This window comes from Apodemus sylvaticus, chromosome 21 (assembly GCF_947179515.1).
Source record: "Apodemus sylvaticus chromosome 21, mApoSyl1.1, whole genome shotgun sequence".
Lineage (NCBI taxonomy): Eukaryota > Metazoa > Chordata > Mammalia > Rodentia > Muridae > Apodemus > Apodemus sylvaticus.
In genome coordinates this window covers 44234831-44240830 of record NC_067492.1, presented here as the reverse complement: position 1 = coordinate 44240830, position 6000 = coordinate 44234831, and positions in this window count along the sequence as shown.

The following is a 6000-nucleotide window of genomic DNA, read 5'->3' as shown; positions in this document are numbered from 1 at the left end:
GTGTGTGTGTATGTGTGTGTGTGTATGTGTGTGTGTGTGTGTGTGTGTGTATGTGTGTTTTGGGTGTGTGTGTGGGTCAAGATTTAAACAAACAAACACCAACAGAAAAAAAAAAAACAACAACAAAAAGTATGGCTGCCTTTTATAGATAGGACTTGTTTATCTGTTTGTTTTTGTAAGAATCTGGGGTGGTCAGGAAGAAATCCAAAAAGAAAGAGCCACTTACTTTTGCCACTGTGTTAAAGGTTCTTGACTGCAGAAGAATCTGCAAGACCCAGTTGGTATATTATGTAAATGAACTGTCTTAAAACCACAAGGTGACATCATGGGGTATGGTCTACTAGTCTGATATAGGAAATGCATTGGCTTCATCACAAACAGATGGGGACACACATGAAAACATCTATATTGTGTCTCGAATAGCTAAGTTCCAAACATAGGTGAAAAATATTACCTGTCGTAGTCACAGTTCTGTTGCTGTGAAGAGACACCATGACCAAGGCAACTCTTATAAAGAAAACCATTTAACTAGAGGCTTGCTTACAGTTTCAGAGGGTTAGTCCATTATCATCTTGGTGGGAAGCAGGCAGGCCTGGTGCTGGAACAATAGCTGTGAGTTTTATCTCCTCTTCCACAGGCAGCAGTTCATCAACTGAAGACTAAACGTGCAAATATATGAACGCATAAGAGGCCCTTTTTATTCAAACTGCTTCATTAACAGTATCAGATAAAAATTCTTTTTAAACTATCAAATTTAAGTTCTGTTACATCAAACAGTTAGAAACTGCTGTTGTTTAAAAGTATTTATTTTGTTTCATGCACGTTCATGAGGTAATCAAAGCAGGACAAAAGTTTTGACATTTTCATTTTTAAGCATATTAACTACTCAGGGAAGGCTGAAAGCATAGATCTAAGTCATCATCCCAGTCTTTGTATTCTAGAAATACTAGAGCTCAGCGGACTCTATAATATAGACTCCTCAGATGAGGGCCACTGTCCATGCGGATGAGGTCATACCTAAAGCAGAAGCCTGAAGTGGAAGTTTCTGGATGTGTCATGTGATGTAGACAAGTGGGTTTTTTTGTTTTGTTTTGTTTTGTTTTGTTTTGTTTGCTGAGTTAAGACCCGTGGGAGGACAAATGATGTTTGGAGAGAGTATAAATAGGACTCAATTGACAGCAATATCACACTTGCATAGCTAGCCTTGCAATGCTTCGGTGGTCTCTAGTCTTCCTCGTCTTTGCTTCATTGAGTGAGGTGTCACAGAGAACTTCTGGCATCCCAGCTGATTCTGGTCAGTCCCACTGATTCATGTCAATTCAGCAGAGGCCTGACTGTTTCTGTTGGATCATGCCACCTCTGCTGATTCATGTTTGCTATCCTGACACTACTGAACTGCACAGACAATGGAGGTTGAAATCACCTCAAAAAACTACTTCTAAACAGGTCCACATCCCCTTGTTCTATTTACCATCTTTTCTCCCTTACCTTCTGATGATGGGCTAGATGGGTGTGGGGGAGTCAAAGTGTCTGAGAACCCTTATTAAAAGTAGGTTTAAAAAAATCTAAGCCTACACAAGCCACTATGTCCCCCCACCCCTCCTTACAAAAAAGTTTAAATTGAACATGCAAGATCAGAACCTTGAAAAACCTGTTTTTAGAAGGGGAAAGTACAGGTAGAAAGGCAATGATTTTTATCTTAATGCTATAAATCTAAGTTAAATTTCATCTTAAAAACAAGATAATAGTTATTAGAATTGTCTTAAGACAATACAGCCATTTTATTACATGCAGATAAGCTTACCTGCATTTTGAATGTTACTGTTTACTGGAATTATATTTCCTATAATCTCCCACTATGAAAAGGAAATTTAACACAGAGATACTTGGCATTTATCACTATCATCACAGCTTTAATAAAATTTTAATGTTTGTTTTTAAAAAATTGGAAAAAAAGAGGCTCATCATAATTAGCATAATCAGATTTTGTTTTTAAGACTTACTTTTAAAAAAATGATGTGTATGTTTGTGGATATGTGTGTGTATGTTTGAGTGCCCATGGAGGTCAGTAGAGTGTAGAAGTTAGTTCAAGTTCTTTCTCCTAGCTCCCATTCTCCCAGAAATAAGACCCAGACTTAAAATATATTTACAAATACCTTGGCCATGTAGCTAGGCTCCTCTCTGACTAGAATCATAGCTTAAGATGCCCCATTTATTTTGATCTATATTTTGCCATGGGACTGGTTTTCTGTGCACAGATATCATGTGTCTGTCTCCTCACATCTTCCCTGGGAAATCTTTCCATGCCTGGCCCTGTCCCAGAATTCTCTCTTTCTCCTGAATGTTCCACCTCCCATTTTCTGCCTAATCCATAGGCATTAGGCTTTTGAATTGACAGGTGATATATCCATACACTATGAAAAACGCTCTCACTATAGAAGAGGGCATCAGATCCCGTGGAGCTGGGGTACCAGGACAAGATCATACTCATCTAAGTTTATTGTTTGTGCTTACAAAGACAGGCAGATTCCTGAGTTCAAGGTCATCTTGGGACAAAGCTAGTTGAGACCCAGGTGGGGGTGGAAATGGTAATGTCAGTGCTGGATCCCACCCAGCCAGCTTATTGTCCATGCTTACAAAGGCAAGCAGAGCTCTGAATTCATTGCTATGCTTTTTTTTTTTATTGTATTGTTATTTTTGAATTTTTTCTTTTTTTTTTATTGGTATATTTATTTACATCTCAAATGATTTCCCCTTTTCTGGACCCCACTCCCCAAGAGTCCCATCAGTCCCCTTCCCTCCCCCTGTTTTTCCACCCAACCCTTCCCACTTCCCTGTTCTGATTTTGCTCTATACTGCTTCACTGAGTCTTTTCAGAACAAGGGGCCACTCCTCCGTTCTTCTTGTACCTCATTTGATGTGTAGATTATGTTTTGGGTATTCCAGTTTTCTAGGTTAATATCCACTTATTAGTGAGTGCATACCATGATTCATCTTTTGAGTCTGGGTTACCTCACTTAGTATGATGTTCTCCAGCTCCATCCATTTGCCTAAGAATTTCATGAATTCATTGTTTCTAATGGCTGAATAGTACTCAATTGTGTAGATATACCACATTTTTTGCATCCCCTCTTCTGTTGAGGGATACCTGGGTTCTTTCCAACTTCTGGCAATTATAAATAGGGCTGCTATGAACATAGTGGAACATGTATCCTTATTACATGCTGGGGAATCTTTAGGGTATATGCCCAGGAGTGGTATAGCAGGATCTTCTGGAAGTGAGGTGCCCAGTTTTCGGAGGAACCGCCAGACTGATTTCCAGAGTGGTTGTACCAATTTGCAACCCCACCAGCAGTGGAGGAGTGTTCCTCTTTCTCCACATCCTTGCCAACACCTGCTGTCTCTTGAATTTTTAATCTTAGCCATTCTGAATGGTGTAAGATGAAATCTCAGGGTTGTTTTGATTTGCATTTCCCTAATGACTAATGAAGTTGAGCATTTTTAAAGGTGTTTCTCTGCCATCCGAAGTTCTTCAGGTGGGAATTCTATGTTTAACTCTGTACCCCATTTTTTAATAGGGTTGTTTGGTTTTCTGGAGTCTAACTTCTTGAGTTCTTTATATATATTGGATATTAGCCCTCTATCTGATGTAGGATTGGTGAAGATCTTTTCCCAATTTGTTGGTTGCCGATTTGTCCTTTTGATGGTGTCCTTTGCCGTACAGAAACTTTGTAATTTTATGAGGTCTCATTTGTCAATTCTTGATCTTAGAGCATATGCTATAGGTGTTCTGTTCAGAAACTTTCTCCCTATACCGATGTCCTCAAGGGTCTTCCCCAGTTTCTTTTCTATTAGCTTCAGAGTGTCTGGCTTTATGTGGAGGTCCTTGATGCATTTGGATTTGAGCTTAGTACAAGGAGACAAGGATGGATCAATTTGCATTCTTTTGCATGCTGACCTCCAGTTGGACCAGCACCATTTGTTGAAAAGGCTATCTTTTTTCCATTGGAAGTTTTCAGCCCCTTTGTCAAGGATCAAGTGGCCATAGGTGTGTGGGTTCATTTCTGGATCTTCAATCCTGTTCCATTGATCCACCTGTCACTGTACCAATACCATGCAGTTTTTAACACTATTGCTCTGTAGTATTGCTTGAGGTCAGGGATACTGATTCCCGCAGAATTTCTTTTGTTGCTGAGAATAGTTTTAGCTATCCTGGGTTTTTTGTTATTCCAGATGAATTTGTTAATTGCTCTTTCTAACTCTGTGAAGAATTGAGTTGGGATTTTGATGGGTATTGCATTGAATCTGTATATTGCTTTTGGCAAAATGGCCATTTTAACTATATTGATTCTACTGATTCATGAGCATGGGGGGTTTTCCCATTTTTTGAGGTCTTCTTCCATTTCCTTCTTCAGAGTCTTGAAGTTCTTGTCATACAGATCTTTCACATGTTTGGTAAGAGTCACCCCAAGATACTTTATACTGTTTGTGGCTATTGTGAAGGGGGTCATTTCCCTAATTTCTTTCTCAGCCTGCTTATCCTTTGAGTATAGGAAGGCCACTGATTTGCTTGAGTTGATTTTATAACCTGCCACTTTGCTGAAGTTGTTTATCAGCTGTAGGAGTTCTCTAGTGGAGTTTTTTGGGTCACTTAGGTAGACTATCATGTCGTCTGCAAATAATGATAGTTTGACTTCTTCCTTTCCAATTTGTATCCCTTTGACCTCCTTATGTTGTCGAATTGCCCGAGCTAGTAACTCAAGTACAATATTGAAAAGATAAGGAGAAAGGGGGCAGCCCTGTCTAGTCCCTGATTTTAGAGGGATTGCTTCAAGTTTCTCTCCATTTAGTTTGATGCTGGCTACCGGTTTGCTGTATATTGCTTTTACTATGTTTAAGTATGGGCCTTGAATTCCTGTTCTTTCCAAGACTTTAAGCATGAAAGGATGCTGAATTTTTCAAATGTTTTTTCAGCATCCAATGAAATGACCATGTGGTTTTTTTCTTTGAGTTTGTTTATGTAGTGGATTGCATTGATGGATTTCCGTATATTGAACCAACCCTGCATCCCTGGGATAAAGCCTACTTGATCATGGTGGATGATCGTTTTGATGTGTTTTTGGATTCGGTTGGCAAGAATTTTATTGAGTATTTTTGCATCGATGTTCATAAGGGAGATTGGTCTGAAGTTTTCTTTCTTTGTTGGATCTTTGTGTGGTTTTGGTATCAGCGTAATTGTGGCTTCGTAGAAGGAATTGGGTATGGTTCCTTCTGTTTCTATTTTGTGGAATAGTTTGAAGAGTATTGGTGTTAAGTCTTCTTTGAAGGTCTGATAGAATTCTGCACTGAAACCATCTAGTCCTGTGCTTTTTTTGGTTGGAAGACTTTCTATGACTCCTTCTATTTCTTTAGGGGTTATGGGACTGTTTAGATGATCTATTTGGTCCTGATTTAATTTTGGTATTTGGTATCTGTCTAGGAAATTGTCCATTTCCTCCAGATTCTCCAGTTGTGTTGAGTATAGGCTTTTGTAGTAGGATCTGACGATTTTTTGGATTTCCTCAGTTTCTGTTGTAATATCTCCCTTTTCATTTCTAATTTTGTTAATTTGGATACTTTCTCTGTGCCCTTTGGTCAGTCTGGCTAAGGGTTTATCTATCTTGTTGATTTTCTCAAAGAACCAGCTCCTGGACTCGTTGATTCTTTGTATGGTTCTCTTTGTTTCCACTTGATTGATTTCAGCCCTGAGTTTGATGATTTCCTGTCTTCTACTCCTCCTGGGTGAAATAGCTTCTTTTTGTTCCAGGGCTTTCTGGTGTGTCATTAAGCTGCTGGTGTATGCTCTCTCCATTTTCTTTTTGGAGGCACTCAGGGCTATGAGTTTTCCTCTTAGCACTGCTTTCATTGTGTCCCAAAGATTTGGGTATGTTGTCCCTTCATTTTCATTAAATTCTAAAAAGTCTCTGATTTCTTTCTTGATTTCTTCTTTGGCCAAGGTGT